A 19,384-nucleotide genomic window follows, 5' to 3' on the forward strand; every position below is an offset into this window, starting at 1 on the left:
AGGGCTGAATACATTTCCTGTCATAAAAAGCCTTCTGTTTCGACCGCCAAACCTCTCAGGGGAGCATTTCCAACCATTTGGCACCATTTTGGAGTGATTTGCCAAAAGTCAGATTCTTGATGAAATTGTGAGCCCGGGGTTTAGGGATTTTTTCAAAAAAATCTTTTTCTGCCGGTTAAGTTGTTGAGGGCTGATTTCTTGTCCTGTGATAAAAAGCCTTCTGTTTCGACCGCCAAACATCTCAGGTGAGCATTTCCAACCATTTCGCACCATTTTCAGTGATTTGCCAAAAGTCAGATTTTTGATGAAATTGTGACCCCGGGGCTTAGGGATTTTTTCAAAAAAATCTTTTTCTGCCGGTTAAGTTGTTGAGGGCTGATTTCTTGACCTGTGATTAAAAGCCTTCTGTTTCGACCGACAAACCTCTCAGGGGAGCATTTCCAACCATTTGGCACCATTTTTCAGTGATTTGCCAAAAGTCAGATTTTTGATGAAATTGTGACCCCGGGGCTTAGGGATTTTTTCAAAAAAATCTTTTTCTGCCGGTTAAGTTGTCAAGGGCTGATTTCCTTTCCTGTGATAAAAAGCCTTCTGTTTCTACCGCCAAACCTCTCAGGGGAGCATTTCCAACCATTTGGCACCATTTTTCAGTGATTTGCCAAAAGTCAGATTTTTGATGAAATTGTGGCCCCGGGGGCTTAGGGATTTTTTCAAAAAAATCTTTTTCTGCCGGATAAGTTGTCGAGGGCTGATTTCCTTTCCTGTGATAAAAAGCCTTCTGTTTCAACCGCCAAACCTGTCAGGGGAGCATTTCCAACCATTTGGCACCATTTTTGAGTGATTTGCCAAAAGTCAGATTTTTGATGAAATTGTGACCCCGGGGCTTAGGGATTTTTTCAAAAAAATCTTTTTCTGCCGGTTAAGTTGCCAAGGGCTGATTTCCTTTCCTGTGATAAAAAGCCTTCTGTTTCGACCGACAAACCTCTCAGGGGAGCATTTCCAACCATTTGGCACCATTTTTGAGTGATTTGCCAAAAGTCAGATTCTTAATGAAATTGTGACCCCGGGGCTTAGGGATTTTTTCAAAAAAATCTTTTTCTGCCGGTTAAGTTGTCAAGGGCTGAATTCATTTCCTGTCATAAAAAGCCTTCTGTTTCGACCGCCAAACCTCTCAGGGGAGCATTTCCAACCATTTGGCACCATTTTGGAGTGATTTGCCAAAAGTCAGATTCTTGATGAAATTGTGAGCCCGGGGTTTAGGGATTTTTTCAAAAAAAATCTTTTTCTGCCGGTTAAGTTGTTGAGGGCTGATTTCTTGTCCTGTGATAAAAAGCCTTCTGTTTCGACCGCCAAACATCTCAGGTGAGCATTTCCAACCATTTGGCACCATTTTCAGTGATTTGCCAAAAGTCAGATTTTTGATGAAATTGTGACCCCGGGGCTTAGGGATTTTTTCAAAAAAATCTTTTTCTGCCGGTTAAGTTGTCAAGGGCTGATTTCCTTTCCTGTGATAAAAAGCCTTCTGTTTCGACCGACAAACCTCTCAGGGGAGCATTTCCAACCATTTGGCACCATTTTTGAGTGATTTGCCAAAAGTCAGATTCTTAATGAAATTGTGACCCCGGGGCTTAGGGATTTTTTCAAAAAAATCTTTTTCTGCCGGTTAAGTTGTCAAGGGCTGAATTCATTTCCTGTCATAAAAAGCCTTCTGTTTCGACCGCCAAACCTCTCAGGGGAGCATTTCCAACCATTTGGCACCATTTTTGAGTGATTTGCCAAAAGTCAGATTTTTGATGAAATTGTGACCCCGGGGCTTAGGGATTTTTTCAAAAAAATCTTTTTCTGCCGGTTAAGTTGTCTAGGGCTGATTTCCTTTCCTGTGATAAAAAGCCTTCTGTTTCGACCGACAAACCTCTCAGGGGAGCATTTCCAACCATTTGGCACCATTTTGGAGTGATTTGCCAAAAGTCAGATTCTTGATGAAATTGTGAGCCCGGGGTTTAGGGATTTTTTCAAAAAAATCTTTTTCTGCCGGTTAAGTTGTTGAGGGCTGATTTCTTGTCCTGTGATAAAAAGCCTTCTGTTTCGACCGCCAAACATCTCAGGTGAGCATTTCCAACCATTTCGCACCATTTTCAGTGATTTGCCAAAAGTCAGATTTTTGATGAAATTGTGACCCCGGGGCTTAGGGATTTTTTCAAAAAAATATTTTTCTGCCAGATAAGTTGTTGAGGGCTGATTTCTTGTCCTGTGATAAAACGCCTTCTGTTTTGACCACCAAACCTCTCAGGGGAGCATTTCCAACCATTTGGCACCATTTTTCAGTGATTTGCCAAAAGTCAGATTTTTGATGAAATTGTGACCCCGGGGCTTAGGGATTTTTTCAAAAAAATCTTTTTCTGCCGGTTAAGTTGTCAAGGGCTGATTTCCTTTCCTGTGATAAAAAGCCTTCAGTTTCGACCGACAAACCTCTCAGGGGAGCATTTGCAACCATTTGGCACCATTTTTGAGTGATTTGCCAAAAGTCAGATTTTTGATGAAATTGTGACCCCGGGGCTTAGGGATTTTTTCAAAAAAAATCTTTTTCTGCCGGTTAAGTTGTCAAGGGCTGATTTCCTTTCCTGTGATAAAAAGCCTTCTGTTTCGACCGACAAACCTCTCAGGGGAGCATTTCCAACCATTTGGCACCATTTTTGAGTGATTTGCCAAAAGTCAGATTCTTGATGAAATTGTGACCCCGGGGCTTAGGGATTTTTTCAAAAAAATCTTTTTCTGCCGGTTAAGTTGTCGAGGGCTGAATTCATTTCCTGTCATAAAAAGCCTTCTGTTTCGACCGCCAAACCTCTCAGGGGAGCATTTCCAACCATTTGGCACCATTTTCAGTGATTTGCCAAAAGTCAGATTTTTGATGAAATTGTGACCCCGGGGCTTAGGGATTTTTTCAAAAAAATATTTTTCTGCCAGTTAAGTTGTCAAGGGCTGATTTCCTTTCCTGTGATAAAAAGCCTTCTGTTTTGACCGCCAAACCTCTCAGGGGAGCATTTCCAACCATTTGGCACCATTTTTGAGTGATTTGCCAAAAGTCAGATTTTTTATGAAATTGTGACCCCGGGGCTTAGGGATTTTTTCAAAAAAATCTTTTTCTGCCGGTAAAGTTGTCAAGGGCTGATTTCTTGTCCTGCGATAAAAAGCCTTCTGTTTCGACCGCCAAACATCTCAGGGCAGCATTTCCAACCATTTGGCACCATTTTCAGTGATTTGCCAAAAGTCAGATTTTTGATGAAATTGTGACCCCGGGGCTTAGGGATTTTTTTAAAAAAATATTTTTCTGCCGGTTAAGTTGTCGAGGGCTGATTTCTTGTCCTGTGATAAAAAGCCTTCTGTTTCAACCGCCAAACCTGTCAGGGGAGCATTTCCAACCATTTGGCACCATTTTTGAGTGATTTGCCAAAAGTCAGATTTTTGATGAAATTGTGACCCCGGGGCTTAGGGATTTTTTCAAAAAAATCTTTTTCTGCCGGTTAAGTTGCCAAGGGCTGATTTCCTTTCCTGTGATAAAAAGCCTTCTGTTTCGACCGACAAACCTCTCAGGGGAGCATTTCCAACCATTTGGCACCATTTTTGAGTGATTTGCCAAAAGTCAGATTCTTAATGAAATTGTGACCCCGGGGCTTAGGGATTTTTTCAAAAAAATCTTTTTCTGCCGGTTAAGTTGTCAAGGGCTGAATTCATTTCCTGTCATAAAAAGCCTTCTGTTTCGACCGACAAACCTCTCAGGGGAGCATTTCCAACCATTTGGCACCATTTTTGAGTGATTTGCCAAAAGTCAGATTCTTGATGAAATTGTGACCCCGGGGCTTAGGGATTTTTTCAAAAAAATCTTTTTCTGCCGGTTAAGTTGTCGAGGGCTGAATTCATTTCCTGTCATAAAAAGCCTTCTGTTTCGACCGCCAAACCTCTCAGGGGAGCATTTCCAACCATTTGGCACCATTTTTTAGTGATTTGCCAAAAGTCAGATTTTTGATGACATTGTGACCCCGGGGCTTAGGGATTTTTTCAAAAAAATCTTTTTCTGCCGGTTAAGTTGTTGAGGGCTGATTTCTTGTCCTGTGATAAAAAGCCTTCTGTTTCGACCGCCAAACATCTCAGGGGAGCATTTCCAACCATTTGGCACCATTTTTCAGTGATTTGCCAAAAGTCAGATTCTTGATGAAATTGTGACCCCGGGGCTTAGGGATTTTTTCAAAAAAATCTTTTTCTGCCGGTTAAGTTGTCAAGGGCTGATTTCCTTTCCTGTGATAAAAAGCCTTCTGTTTCGACCGACAAACCTCTCAGGGGAGCATTTCCAACCATTTGGCACCATTTTTGAGTGATTTGCCAAAAGTCAGATTTTTGATGAAATTGTGACCCCGGGGCTTAGGGATTTTTTCAAAAAAAATCTTTTTCTGCCGGTTAAGTTGTCAAGGGCTGATTTCCTTTCCTGTGATAAAAAGCCTTCTGTTTCGACCGACAAACCTCTCAGGGGAGCATTTCCAACCATTTGGCACCATTTTTGAGTGATTTGCCAAAAGTCAGATTCTTGATGAAATTGTGACCCCGGGGCTTAGGGATTTTTTCAAAAAAATATTTTTCTGCCGGTTAAGTTGTCGAGGGCTGATTTCTTGTCCTGTGATAAAAAGCCTTCTGTTTCAACCGCCAAACCTGTCAGGGGAGCATTTCCAACCATTTGGCACCATTTTTGAGTGATTTGCCAAAAGTCAGATTTTTGATGAAATTGTGACCCCGGGGCTTAGGGATTTTTTCAAAAAAATCTTTTTCTGCCGGTTAAGTTGCCAAGGGCTGATTTCCTTTCCTGTGATAAAAAGCCTTCTGTTTCGACTGACAAACCTCTCAGGGGAGCATTTCCAACCATTTGGCACCATTTTTGAGTGATTTGCCAAAAGTCAGATTCTTAATGAAATTGTGACCCCGGGGCTTAGGGATTTTTTCAAAAAAATCTTTTTCTGCCGGTTAAGTTGTCAAGGGCTGAATTCATTTCCTGTCATAAAAAGCCTTCTGTTTCGACCGCCAAACCTCTCAGGGGAGCATTTCCAACCATTTGGCACCATTTTTGAGTGATTTGCCAAAAGTCAGATTTTTGATGAAATTGTGACCCCGGGGCTTAGGGATTTTTTCAAAAAAATCTTTTTCTGCCGGATAAGTTGTCAAGGGCTGATTTCCTTTCCTGTGATAAAAAGCCTTCTGTTTCGACCGACAAACCTCTCAGGGGAGCATTTCCAACCATTTGGCACCATTTTTGAGTGATTTGCCAAAAGTCAGATTCTTGATGAAATTGTGAGCCCGGGGTTTAGGGATTTTTTCAAAAAAATATTTTTCTGCCAGTTAAGTTGTTGAGGGCTGATTTCTTGTCCTGTGATAAAACGCCTTCTGTTTTGACCGCCAAACCTCTCAGGGGAGCATTTCCAACCATTTGGCACCATTTTTCAGTGATTTGCCAAAAGTCAGATTTTTGATGAAATTGTGACCCCGGGGCTTAGGGATTTTTTCAAAAAAATCTTTTTCTGCCGGTTAAGTTGTCAAGGGCTGATTTCCTTTCCTGTGATAAAAAGCCTTCTGTTTCGACCGACAAACCTCTCAGGGGAGCATTTCCAACCATTTGGCACCATTTTTGAGTGATTTGCCAAACGTCAGATTTTTGATGAAATTGTGACCCCGGGGCTTAGGGATTTTTTCAAAAAAAATCTTTTTCTGCCGGTTAAGTTGTCAAGGGCTGATTTCCTTTCCTGTGATAAAAAGCCTTCTGTTTCGACCGACAAACCTCTCAGGGGAGCATTTCCAACGATTTGGCACCATTTTTGAGTGATTTGCCAAAAGTCAGATTCTTGATGAAATTGTGACCCCGGGGCTTAGGGATTTTTTCAAAAAAATCTTTTTCTGCCGGTTAAGTTGTCGAGGGCTGAATTCATTTCCTGTCATAAAAAGCCTTCTGTTTCGACCGCCAAACCTCTCAGGGGAGCATTTCCAACCATTTGGCACCATTTTTTAGTGATTTGCCAAAAGTCAGATTTTTGATGACATTGTGACCCCGGGGCTTAGGGATTTTTTCAAAAAAATCTTTTTCTGCCGGTTAAGTTGTTGAGGGCTGATTTCTTGTCCTGTGATAAAAAGCCTTCTGTTTCGACCGCCAAACATCTCAGGGGAGCATTTCCAACCATTTGGCACCATTTTTCAGTGATTTGCCAAAAGTCAGATTCTTGATGAAATTGTGACCCCGGGGCTTAGGGATTTTTTCCAAAAAATCTTTTTCTGCCGGTTAAGTTGTCAAGGGCTGATTTCCTTTCCTGTGATAAAAAGCCTTCTGTTTCGACCGACAAACCTCTCAGGGGAGCATTTCCAACCATTTGGCACCATTTTTGAGTGATTTGCCAAAAGTCAGATTTTTGATGAAATTGTGACCCCGGGGCTTAGGGATTTTTTCAAAAAAAATCTTTTTCTGCCGGTTAAGTTGTCAAGGGCTGATTTCCTTTCCTGTGATAAAAAGCCTTCTGTTTCGACCGACAAACCTCTCAGGGGAGCATTTCCAACCATTTGGCACCATTTTTGAGTGATTTGCCAAAAGTCAGATTCTTGATGAAATTGTGACCCCGGGGCTTAGGGATTTTTTCAAAAAAATCTTTTTCTGCCGGTTAAGTTGTCGAGGGCTGAATTCATTTCCTGTCATAAAAAGCCTTCTGTTTCGACCGCCAAACCTCTCAGGGGAGCATTTCCAACCATTTGGCACCATTTTTGAGTGATTTGCCAAAAGTCAGATTTTTGATGAAATTGTGACCCCGGGGCTTAGGGATTTTTTCAAAAAAATCTTTTTCTGCCGGTTAAGTTGTTGAGGGCTGATTTCTTGTCCTGTGATAAAAAGCCTTCTGTTTCGACCGCCAAACATCTCAGGGGAGCATTTCCAACCATTTGGCACCATTTTCAGTGATTTCCCAAAAGTCAGATTTTTGATGAAAAAAGACCCCGGGGCTTAGGGATTTTTTCAAAAAAATATTTTTCTGCCAGTTAAGTTGTTGAGGGCTGATTTCTTGTCCTGTGATAAAACGCCTTCTGTTTTGACCACCAAACCTCTCAGGGGAGCATTTCCAACCATTTGGCACCATTTTTCAGTGATTTGCCAAAAGTCAGATTTTTGATGAAATTGTGACCCCGGGGCTTAGGGATTTTTTCAAAAAAATCTTTTTCTGCCGGTTAAGTTGTCAAGGGCTGATTTCCTTTCCTGTGATAAAAAGCCTTCTGTTTCGACCGACAAACCTCTCAGGGGAGCATTTCCAACCATTTGGCACCATTTTTGAGTGATTTGCCAAAAGTCAGATTTTTGATGAAATTGTGACCCCGGGGCTTAGGGATTTTTTCAAAAAAATCTTTTTCTGCCGGTTAAGTTGTTGAGGGCTGAATTCATTTCCTGTGATAAAAAGCCTTCTGTTTCGACCGCCAAACATCTCAGGGGAGCATTTCCAACCATTTGGCACCATTTTCAGTGATTTCCCAAAAGTCAGATTTTTGATGAAATTGTGACCCCGGGGCTTAGGGATTTTTTCAAAAAAATATTTTTCTGCCAGTTAAGTTGTTGAGGGCTGATTTCTTGTCCTGTGATAAAACGCCTTCTGTTTTGACCGCCAAACCTCTCAGGGGAGCATTTCCAACCATTTGGCACCATTTTTCAGTGATTTGCCAAAAGTCAGATTTTTGATGAAATTGTGACCCCGGGGCTTAGGGATTTTTTCAAAAAAATCTTTTTCTGCCGGTTAAGTTGTCAAGGGCTGATTTCCTTTCCTGTGATAAAAAGCCTTCTGTTTCGACCGACAAACCTCTCAGGGGAGCATTTCCAACCATTTGGCACCATTTTTGAGTGATTTGCCAAAAGTCAGATTCTTGATGAAATTGTGACCCCGGGGCTTAGGGATTTTTTCAAAAAAATCTTTTTCTGCCGGTTAAGTTGTCAAGGGCTGAATTCATTTCCTGTCATAAAAAGCCTTCTGTTTCGACCGCCAAACCTCTCAGGGGAGCATTTCCAACCATTTGGCACCATTTTTGAGTGATTTGCCAAAAGTCAGATTTTTTATGAAATTCTGACCCCGGGGCTTAGGGATTTTTTCAAAAAAATCTTTTTCTCCCGGTTAAGTTGTCAAGGGCTGATTTCTTGTCCTGCGATAAAAAGCCTTCTGTTTCGACCACCAAACATCTCAGGGCAGCATTTCCAACCATTTGGCACTATTTTCAGTGATTTGCCAAAAGTCAGATTTTTGATGAAATTGTGACCCCGGGGCTTAGGGATTTTTTAAAAAAAATATCTTTCTGCCGGTTAAGTTGTTGAGGGCTGATTTCTTGTCCTGTGATAAAACGCCTTCTGTTTTGACCGCCAAACCTCTCAGGGGAGCATTTCCACCCATTTGGCACCATTTTTCAGTGATTTGCCAAAAGTCAGATTTTTGATGAAATTGTGACCCCGGGGCTAAGGGATTTTTTCAAAAAAATCGTTTTCTGCCGGTTAAGTTGTCAAGGGCTGATTTCTTGTCCTGTGATAAAAAGCCTTCTGTTTCGACCGCCAAACATGTCAGGGGAGCATTTCCAACCATTTGGCACCATTTTCAGTGATTTGCCAAAAGTCAGATTTTTGATGAAATTGTGACCCCGGGGCTTAGGGATTTTTTCAAAAAAATATTTTTCTGCCAGTTAAGTTGTTGAGGGCTGATTTCTTGTCCTGTGATAAAACGCCTTCTGTTTTGACCGCCAAACCTCTCAGGGGAGCATTTCCAACCATTTGGCACCATTTTTCAGTGATTTGCCAAAAGTCAGATTTTTGATGAAATTGTGACCCCGGGGCTAAGGGATTTTTTCCAAAAAATCTTTTTCTGCCGGTTAAGTTGTCAAGGGCTGATTTCTTGTCCTGTGATAAAAAGCCTTCTGTTTCGACCGCCAAACATCTCAGGGGAGCATTTCCAACCATTTGGCACCATTTTCAGTGATTTGCCAAAAGTCAGATTTTTGATGAAATTGTGACCCCGGGGCTTAGGGATTTTTTCAAAAAAATCTTTTTCTGCCGGTTAAGTTGTCAAGGGCTGATTTCCTTTCCTGTGATAAAAAGCCTTCTGTTTCGACCGACAAACCTCTGAGGTGAGCATTTCCAACCATTTGGCACCATTTTTGAGTGATTTCCCAAAAGTCAGATTTTTGATGAAAAAAGACCCCGGGGCTTAGGGATTTTTTCAAAAAAATATTTTTCTGCCAGTTAAGTTGTTGAGGGCTGATTTCTTGTCCTGTGATAAAACGCCTTCTGTTTTGACCACCAAACCTCTCAGGGGAGCATTTCCAACCATTTGGCACCATTTTTCAGTGATTTGCCAAAAGTCAGATTTTTGATGAAATTGTGACCCCGGGGCTTAGGGATTTTTTCAAAAAAATCTTTTTCTGCCGGTTAAGTTGTCAAGGGCTGATTTCCTTTCCTGTGATAAAAAGCCTTCTGTTTCGACCGACAAACCTCTCAGGGGAGCATTTCCAACCATTTGGCACCATTTTTGAGTGATTTGCCAAAAGTCAGATTTTTGATGAAATTGTGACCCCGGGGCTTAGGGATTTTTTCAAAAAAATCTTTTTCTGCCGGTTAAGTTGTTGAGGGCTGAATTCATTTCCTGTGATAAAAAGCCTTCTGTTTCGACCGCCAAACATCTCAGGGGAGCATTTCCAACCATTTGGCACCATTTTCAGTGATTTCCCAAAAGTCAGATTTTTGATGAAATTGTGACCCCGGGGCTTAGGGATTTTTTCAAAAAAATATTTTTCTGCCAGTTAAGTTGTTGAGGGCTGATTTCTTGTCCTGTGATAAAACGCCTTCTGTTTTGACCGCCAAACCTCTCAGGGGAGCATTTCCAACCATTTGGCACCATTTTTCAGTGATTTGCCAAAAGTCAGATTTTTGATGAAATTGTGACCCCGGGGCTTAGGGATTTTTTCAAAAAAATCTTTTTCTGCCGGTTAAGTTGTCAAGGGCTGATTTCCTTTCCTGTGATAAAAAGCCTTCTGTTTCGACCGACAAACCTCTCAGGGGAGCATTTCCAACCATTTGGCACCATTTTTGAGTGATTTGCCAAAAGTCAGATTCTTGATGAAATTGTGACCCCGGGGCTTAGGGATTTTTTCAAAAAAATCTTTTTCTGCCGGTTAAGTTGTCAAGGGCTGAATTCATTTCCTGTCATAAAAAGCCTTCTGTTTCGACCGCCAAACCTCTCAGGGGAGCATTTCCAACCATTTGGCACCATTTTTGAGTGATTTGCCAAAAGTCAGATTTTTTATGAAATTCTGACCCCGGGGCTTAGGGATTTTTTCAAAAAAATCTTTTTCTGCCGGTTAAGTTGTCAAGGGCTGATTTCTTGTCCTGCGATAAAAAGCCTTCTGTTTCGACCACCAAACATCTCAGGGCAGCATTTCCAACCATTTGGCACCATTTTCAGTGATTTGCCAAAAGTCAGATTTTTGATGAAATTGTGACCCCGGGGCTTAGGGATTTTTTAAAAAAAATATCTTTCTGCCGGTTAAGTTGTTGAGGGCTGATTTCTTGTCCTGTGATAAAACGCCTTCTGTTTTGACCGCCAAACCTCTCAGGGGAGCATTTCCACCCATTTGGCACCATTTTTCAGTGATTTGCCAAAAGTCAGATTTTTGATGAAATTGTGACCCCGGGGCTAAGGGATTTTTTCAAAAAAATCGTTTTCTGCCGGTTAAGTTGTCAAGGGCTGATTTCTTGTCCTGTGATAAAAAGCCTTCTGTTTCGACCGCCAAACATGTCAGGGGAGCATTTCCAACCATTTGGCACCATTTTCAGTGATTTGCCAAAAGTCAGATTTTTGATGAAATTGTGACCCCGGGGCTTAGGGATTTTTTCAAAAAAATATTTTTCTGCCAGTTAAGTTGTTGAGGGCTGATTTCTTGTCCTGTGATAAAACGCCTTCTGTTTTGACCGCCAAACCTCTCAGGGGAGCATTTCCAACCATTTGGCACCATTTTTCAGTGATTTGCCAAAAGTCAGATTTTTGATGAAATTGTGACCCCGGGGCTAAGGGATTTTTTCCAAAAAATCTTTTTCTGCCGGTTAAGTTGTCAAGGGCTGATTTCTTGTCCTGTGATAAAAAGCCTTCTGTTTCGACCGCCAAACATCTCAGGGGAGCATTTCCAACCATTTGGCACCATTTTCAGTGATTTGCCAAAAGTCAGATTTTTGATGAAATTGTGACCCCGGGGCTTAGGGATTTTTTCAAAAAAATCTTTTTCTGCCGGTTAAGTTGTCAAGGGCTGATTTCCTTTCCTGTGATAAAAAGCCTTCTGTTTCGACCGACAAACCTCTGAGGTGAGCATTTCCAACCATTTGGCACCATTTTCAGTGATTTGCCAAAAGTCAGATTCTTGATGAAATTGTGACCCCGGGGCTTAGGGATTTTTTCAAAAAAATCTTTTTCTGCCGGTTAAGTTGTCAAGGGCTGAATTCATTTCCTGTCATAAAAAGCCTTCTGTTTCGACCGCCAAACATGTCAGGGGAGCATTTCCAACCATTTGGCACCATTTTCAGTGATTTGCCAAAAGTCAGATTTTTGATGAAATTGTGACCCCGGGGCTTAGGTATTTTTTCAAAAAAATCTTTTTCTGCCAGTTAAGTTGTTGAGGGCTGATTTCCTTTCCTGTGATAAAAAGCCTTCTGTTTCGACCGCCAAACCTCTCAGGGGAGCATTTGCAACCACTTGGCACCATTTTTGAGTGATTTGCCAAAAGTCAGATTTTTGATGAAATTGTGACCCCGGGGCTTAGGGATTTTTTCAAAAAAATCTTTTTCTGCCGGTTAAGTTGTCGAGGGCTGATTTCTTGACCTGTGATAGAAAGCCTTCTGTTTCGACCGCCAAACCTCTCAGGGGAGCATTTTCAACCACTTGGCACCATTTTTGAGTGATTTGCCAAAAGTCAGATTTTTGATGAAATTGTGACCCCGGGGCTTAGGGATTTTTTCAAAAAAATCTTTTTCTGCCGGTTAAGTTGTCAAGGGCTGAATTCATTTCCTGTCATATAAATCCTTCTGTTTCGACCGCCAAACCTCTCAGGGGAGCATTTCCAACCATTTGGCACCATTTTTGAGTGATTTGCCAAAAGTCAGATTTTTGATGAAATTGTGACCCCGGGGCTTAGGGATTTTTTCAAAAAAATCTTTTTCTGCCGGTTAAGTTGTCAAGGGCTGATTTCTTGTCCTGTGATAAAAAGTCTTCTGTTTCGACCGCCAAACATCTCAGGGCAGCATTTCCAACCATTTGGCACCATTTTCAGTGATTTGCCAAAAGTCAGATTTTTGATGAAATTGTGACCCCGGGGCTTAGGGATTTTTTCAAAAAAATATTTTTCTGCCAGTTAAGTTGTTGAGGGCTGATTTCTTGTCCTGTGATAAAACGCCTTCTGTTTTGACCGCCAAACCTCTCAGGGGAGCATTTCAAACCATTTGGCACCATTTTTCAGTGATTTGCCAAAAGTCAGATTTTTGATGAAATTGTGACCCCGGGGCTTAGGGATTTTTTCAAAAAAATCTTTTTCTGCCGGTTAAGTTGTCAAGGGCTGATTTCCTTTCCTGTGATAAAAAGCCTTCTGTTTCGACCGACAAACCTCTCAGGGGAGCATTTCCAACCATTTGGCACCATTTTTGAGTGATTTGCCAAAAGTCAGATTCTTGATTAAATTGTGACCCCGGGGCTTAGGGATTTTTTCAAAAAAATCTTTTTCTGCCGGTTAAGTTGTCAAGGGCTGATTTCCTTTCCTGTGATAAAAAGCCTTCTGTTTCGACCGACAAACCTCTCAGGGGAGCATTTCCAACCATTTGGCACCATTTTTGAGTGATTTGCCAAAAGTCAGATTTTTTATGAAATTCTGACCCCGGGGCTTAGGGATTTTTTCAAAAAAATCTTTTTCTGCCGGTTAAGTTGTCAAGGGCTGATTTCTTGTCCTGCGATAAAAAGCCTTCTGTTTCGACCACCAAACATCTCAGGGCAGCATTTCCAACCATTTGGCACCATTTTCAGTGATTTGCCAAAAGTCAGATTTTTTATGAAATTCTGACCCCGGGGCTTAGGGATTTTTTAAAAAAAATATCTTTCTGCCGGTTAAGTTGTTGAGGGCTGATTTCTTGTCCTGTGATAAAACGCCTTCTGTTTTGACCGCCAAACCTCTCAGGGGAGCATTTCCAACCATTTGGCACCATTTTTCAGTGATTTGCCAAAAGTCAGATTTTTGATGAAATTGTGACCCCGGGGCTAAGGGATTTTTTCAAAAAAATCGTTTTCTGCCGGTTAAGTTGTCAAGGGCTGATTTCTTGTCCTGTGATAAAAAGCCTTCTGTTTCGACCGCCAAACATGTCAGGGGAGCATTTCCAACCATTTGGCACCATTTTCAGTGATTTGCCAAAAGTCAGATTTTTGATGAAATTGTGACCCCGGGGCTTAGGGATTTTTTCAAAAAAATATTTTTCTGCCAGTTAAGTTGTTGAGGGCTGATTTCTTGTCCTGCGATAAAAAGCCTTCTGTTTCGACCACCAAAGATCTCAGGGCAGCATTTCCAACCATTTGGCACCATTTTCAGTGATTTGCCAAAAGTCAGATTTTTGATGAAATTGTGACCCCGGGGCTTAGGGATTTTTTTAAAAAAATATCTTTCTGCCGGTTAAGTTGTTGAGGGCTGATTTCTTGTCCTGTGATAAAACGCCTTCTGTTTTGACCGCCAAACATCTCAGGGGAGCATTTCCAACCATTTGGCACCATTTTCAGTGATTTCCCAAAAGTCAGATTTTTGATGAAATTGTGACCCCGGGGCTTAGGGATTTTTTCAAAAAAATATTTTTCTGCCAGTTAAGTTGTTGAGGGCTGATTTCTTGTCCTGTGATAAAACGCCTTCTGTTTTGACCGCCAAACCTCTCAGGGGAGCATTTCCAACCATTTGGCACCATTTTTCAGTGATTTGCCAAAAGTCAGATTTTTGATGAAATTGTGACCCCGGGGCTTAGGGATTTTTTCAAAAAAATCTTTTTCTGCCGGTTAAGTTGTCAAGGGCTGATTTCCTTTCCTGTGATAAAAAGCCTTCTGTTTCGACCGACAAACCTCTCAGGGGAGCATTTCCAACCATTTGGCACCATTTTTGAGTGATTTGCCAAAAGTCAGATTCTTGATGAAATTGTGACCCCGGGGCTTAGGGATTTTTTCAAAAAAATCTTTTTCTGCCGGTTAAGTTGTCAAGGGCTGAATTCATTTCCTGTCATAAAAAGCCTTCTGTTTCGACCGCCAAACCTCTCAGGGGAGCATTTCCAACCATTTGGCACCATATTTGAGTGATTTGCCAAAAGTCAGATTTTTTATGAAATTCTGACCCCGGGGCTTAGGGATTTTTTCAAAAAAATCTTTTTCTGCCGGTTAAGTTGTCAAGGGCTGATTTCTTGTCCTGCGATAAAAAGCCTTCTGTTTCGACCACCAAACATCTCAGGGCAGCATTTCCAACCATTTGGCACCATTTTCAGTGATTTGCCAAAAGTCAGATTTTTGATGAAATTGTGACCCCGGGGCTTAGGGATTTTTTTAAAAAAATATCTTTCTGCCGGTTAAGTTGTTGAGGGCTGATTTCTTGTCCTGTGATAAAACGCCTTCTGTTTTGACCGCCAAACCTCTCAGGGGAGCATTTCCAACCATTTGGCACCATTTTTCAGTGATTTGCCAAAAGTCAGATTTTTGATGAAATTGTGACCCCGGGGCTAAGGGATTTTTTCAAAAAAATCGTTTTCTGCCGGTTAAGTTGTCAAGGGCTGATTTCTTGTCCTGTGATAAAAAGCCTTCTGTTTCGACCGCCAAACATGTCAGGGGAGCATTTCCAACCATTTGGCACCATTTTCAGTGATTTGCCAAAAGTCAGATTTTTGATGAAATTGTGACCCCGGGGCTTAGGGATTTTTTCAAAAAAATATTTTTCTGCCAGTTAAGTTGTTGAGGGCTGATTTCTTGTCCTGTGATAAAACGCCTTCTGTTTTGACCGCCAAACCTCTCAGGGGAGCATTTCCAACCATTTGGCACCATTTTCAGTGATTTGCCAAAAGTCAGATTTTTGATGAAATTGTGACCCCGGGGCTTAGGTATTTTTTCAAAAAAATCTTTTTCTGCCAGTTAAGTTGTTGAGGGCTGATTTCCTTTCCTGTGATAAAAAGCCTTCTGTTTCGACCGCCAAACCTCTCAGGGGAGCATTTGCAACCACTTGGCACCATTTTTGAGTGATTTGCCAAAAGTCAGATTTTTGATGAAATTGTGACCCCGGGGCTTAGGGATTTTTTCAAAAAAATCTTTTTCTGCCGGTTAAGTTGTCGAGGGCTGAATTCATTTCCTGTCATATAAATCCTTCTGTTTCGACCGCCAAACCTCTCAGGGGAGCATTTCCAACCATTTGGCACCATTTTTGAGTGATTTGCCAAAAGTCAGATTTTTGATGAAATTGTGACCCCGGGGCTTAGGGATTTTTTCAAAAAAATCTTTTTCTGCCGGTTAAGTTGTCAAGGGCTGATTTCTTGTCCTGTGATAAAAAGTCTTCTGTTTCGACCGCCAAACATCTCAGGGCAGCATTTCCAACCATTTGGCACCATTTTCAGTGATTTGCCAAAAGTCAGATTTTTGATGAAATTGTGACCCCGGGGCTTAGGGATTTTTTCAAAAAAATATTTTTCTGCCAGTTAAGTTGTTGAGGGCTGATTTCTTGTCCTGTGATAAAACGCCTTCTGTTTTGACCGCCAAACCTCTCAGGGGAGCATTTCCAACCATTTGGCACCATTTTTCAGTGATTTGCAAAAAGTCAGATTTTTGATGAAATTGTGACCCCGGGGCTTAGGGATTTTTTCAAAAAAATCTTTTTCTGCCGGTTAAGTTGTCAAGGGCTGATTTCCTTTCCTGTGATAAAAAGCCTTCTGTTTCGACCGACAAACCTCTCAGGGGAGCATTTCCAACCATTTGGCACCATTTTTGAGTGATTTGCCAAAAGTCAGATTCTTGATTAAATTGTGACCCCGGGGCTTAGGGATTTTTTCAAAAAAATCTTTTTCTGCCGGTTAAGTTGTCAAGGGCTGATTTCCTTTCCTGTGATAAAAAGCCTTCTGTTTCGACCGACAAACCTCTCAGGGGAGCATTTCCAACCATTTGGCACCATATTTGAGTGATTTGCCAAAAGTCAGATTTTTGATGAAATTGTGACCCCGGGGCTTAGGGATTTTTTCAAAAAAATCTTTTTCTGCCGGTTAAGTTGTCAAGGGCTGATTTCTTGTCCTGTGATAAAAAGCCTTCTGTTTCGACCGCCAAACATCTCAGGGGAGCATTTCCAACCATTTGGCACCATTTTCAGTGATTTGCCAAAAGTCAGATTTTTGATGAAATTGTGACCCCGGGGCTTAGGGATTTTTTCAAAAAAATCTTTTTCTGCCGGTTAAGTTGTCGAGGGCTGATTTCTTGTCCTGTGATAAAAAGCCTTCTGTTTCGACCGCCAAACCTGTCAGGCGAGCATTTCCAACCACTTGGCAACATTTTTGAGTGATTTGACAAAAGTCAGATTTTTGATGAAATTGTGACCCCGGGGCTAAGGAATTTTTTCAAAAAATTCTTTTTCTGCAGGTTAAGTTGTCGAGGGCTGATTTCTTAACCTGTGATAAAACGCCTTCTGTTTTGACCGCCAAACCTCTCAGGGAAGAATTTCCAACCATTTGGCACCATTTTTCAGTGATTTGCCAAAAGTCAGATTTTTGATGAAATTGTGACCCCGGGGCTTAGGGGTTTTTTCAAAAAAATCTTTTTCTGCCGGTTAAGTTGTCGAGGGCTGATTTCTTGACCTGTGATAAAAAGCCTTCTGTTTCGACCGCCAAACCTCTCAGGGGAGCATTTCCAACTATTTGGCACCATTTTTGAGTGATTTGCCAAAAGTCAGATTTTTGATGAAATTGTGACCCCGGGGCATAGGGATTTTTTCAAAAAAATCTTTTTCTGCCGGTTAAGTTGTCAAGGGCTGATTTCTTGTCGTGTGATAAAAAGCCTTCTGTTTCGACCGCCAAACATCTCAGGGGAGCATTTCCAACCATTTGGCACCATTTTCAGTGATTTGCCAAAAGTCAGATTTTTGATGAAATTGTGACCCCGGGGCTAAGGGATTTTTTCAAAAAAATATTTTTCTGCCGGTTAAGTTGTCAAGGGCTGATTTCCTTTCCTGTGATAAAAAACCTTCTGTTTCGACCGCCAAACCTCTCAGGGGAGCATTTCCAACCATTTGGCACCATTTTTCAGTGATTTGCCAAAAGTCAGATTTTTTATGAAATTGTGACCCCGGCCTTAGGGATTTTTTCAAAAAAATCTTTTTCTGCCAGTTAAGTTGTTGAGGGCTGATTTCTTGTCCTGTGATAAAAAGCCTTCTGTTTCGACCGCCACACCTCTCAGGGGAGCATTTCCAACCATTTGGCACCATTTTTCAGTGATTTGCCAAAAGTCAGATTTTTGATGAAATTGTGACCCCGGGGCTTAGGGATTTTTTCAAAAAAATATTTTTCTGCCAGTTAAGTTGTTGAGGGCTGATTTCTTGTCCTGTGATAAAACGCCTTCTGTTTTGACCGCCAAACCTCTCAGGGGAGCATTTCCAACCATTTGGCACCATTTTTCAGTGATTTGCCAAAAGTCAGATTTTTGATGAAATTGTGAGCCCGGGGCTAAGGGATTTTTTCAAAAAAATATTTTTCTGCCGGTTAAGTTGTCAAGGGCTGATTTCCTTTCCTGTGATAAAAAACCTTCTGTTTCGACCGCCACACCTCTCAGGGGAGCATTTCCAACCATTTGGCACCATTTTTCAGTGATATGCCAAATGTCAGATTTTTGATGAAATTGTGACCCCGGCCTTAGGGATTTTTTCAAAAAAATATTTTTCTGCCAGTTAAGTTGTTGAGGGCTGATTTCTTGTCCTGTGATAAAAAGCCTTCTGTTTCGACCGCCAAACATCTCAGGGGAGCATTTCCAACCATCTGGCACCATTTTCAGTGATTTGCCAAAACTCAGATTCTTGATGAAATTGTGACCCCGGGGCTTAGGGATTTTTTCAAAAAAATCTTTTTCTGCCGGTTAAGTTGTCAAGGGCTGATTTCTTGTCCTGTGATAAAAAGCCTTCTGTTTCGACCGCCAAACCTCTCAGGGGAGCATTTCCAACCATTTGGCACCATTTTTGAGTGATTTGCCAAAAGTCAGATCTTTGATGAAATTGTGACCCCAGGGCATAGGGATTTTTTCAAAAAAATCTTTTTCTGCCAGTTAATTTGGTGAGGGCTGATTTCTTGACCTGTGATAAAAAGCCTTCTGTTTCAACCGCCAAACCTCTCAGGGCAGCATTTCCAATCATTTGGCAACATTTTTGAGTGATTTGCCAAAAGTAAGATTTTTGATGAAATTGTGACCCCGGCGCTTAGGGATTTTTTCAAAAAAATCTTTTTCTGCCGGTTAAGTTGTCAAGGGCTGATTTCCTTTCCTGTGATAAAAAGCCTTCTGTTTCGACCGACAAACATCTCAGGGGAGCATTTCCAACCATTTGGCACCATTTTCAGTGATTTGCAAAAGTCAGATTTTTGATGAAATTGTGACCCCGGGGCTTAGGGATTTTTTCAAAAAAATATTTTTCTGCCGGTTAAGTTGTCAAGGGCTGATTTCCTTTCCTGTGATAAAAAACCTTCTGTTTCGACCGCCACACCTCTCAGGGGAGCATTTCCAACCATTTGGCACCATTTGCCAAAAGTCAGATTTTTGATGAAATTGTGACCCCGGCGCTTAGGGATTTTTTCAAAAAAATCTTTTTCTGCCGGTTAAGTTGTCAAGGGCTGAATTCATTTCCTGTCATAAAAAGCCTTCTGTTTCGACAGCCAAACCTCTCAGGGGATCATTTCCAACCATTTGGCACCATTTTTCAGTGATTTGCCAAATGTCAGATTTTTGATGAAATTGTGACCCCGGGGCTTAGGGATTTTTTCAAAAAAATCTTTTTCTGCCGGTTAAGTTGTCAAGGGCTGATTTCTTGTCCTGTGATAAAAAGCCTTCTGTTTCGACCGCCAAACATCTCAGGGGAGCATTTCCAACCATTTGGCACCATTTTCAGTGATTTGCAAAAGTCAGATTTTTGATGAAATTGTGACCCCGGGGCTAAGGGATTTTTTCAAAAAAATATTTTTCTGCCGGTTAAGTTTTCAAGGGCTGATTTCCTTTCCTGTGATAAAAAACCTTCTGTTTCGACCGCCACACCTCTCAGGGGAGCATTTCCAACCATTTGG

Source organism: Podarcis melisellensis (genome assembly GCF_964234715.1).
Source record: "Podarcis melisellensis genome assembly, chromosome: 7".
In the NCBI taxonomy this organism is placed as follows: Eukaryota; Metazoa; Chordata; class Lepidosauria; order Squamata; family Lacertidae; genus Podarcis; species Podarcis melisellensis.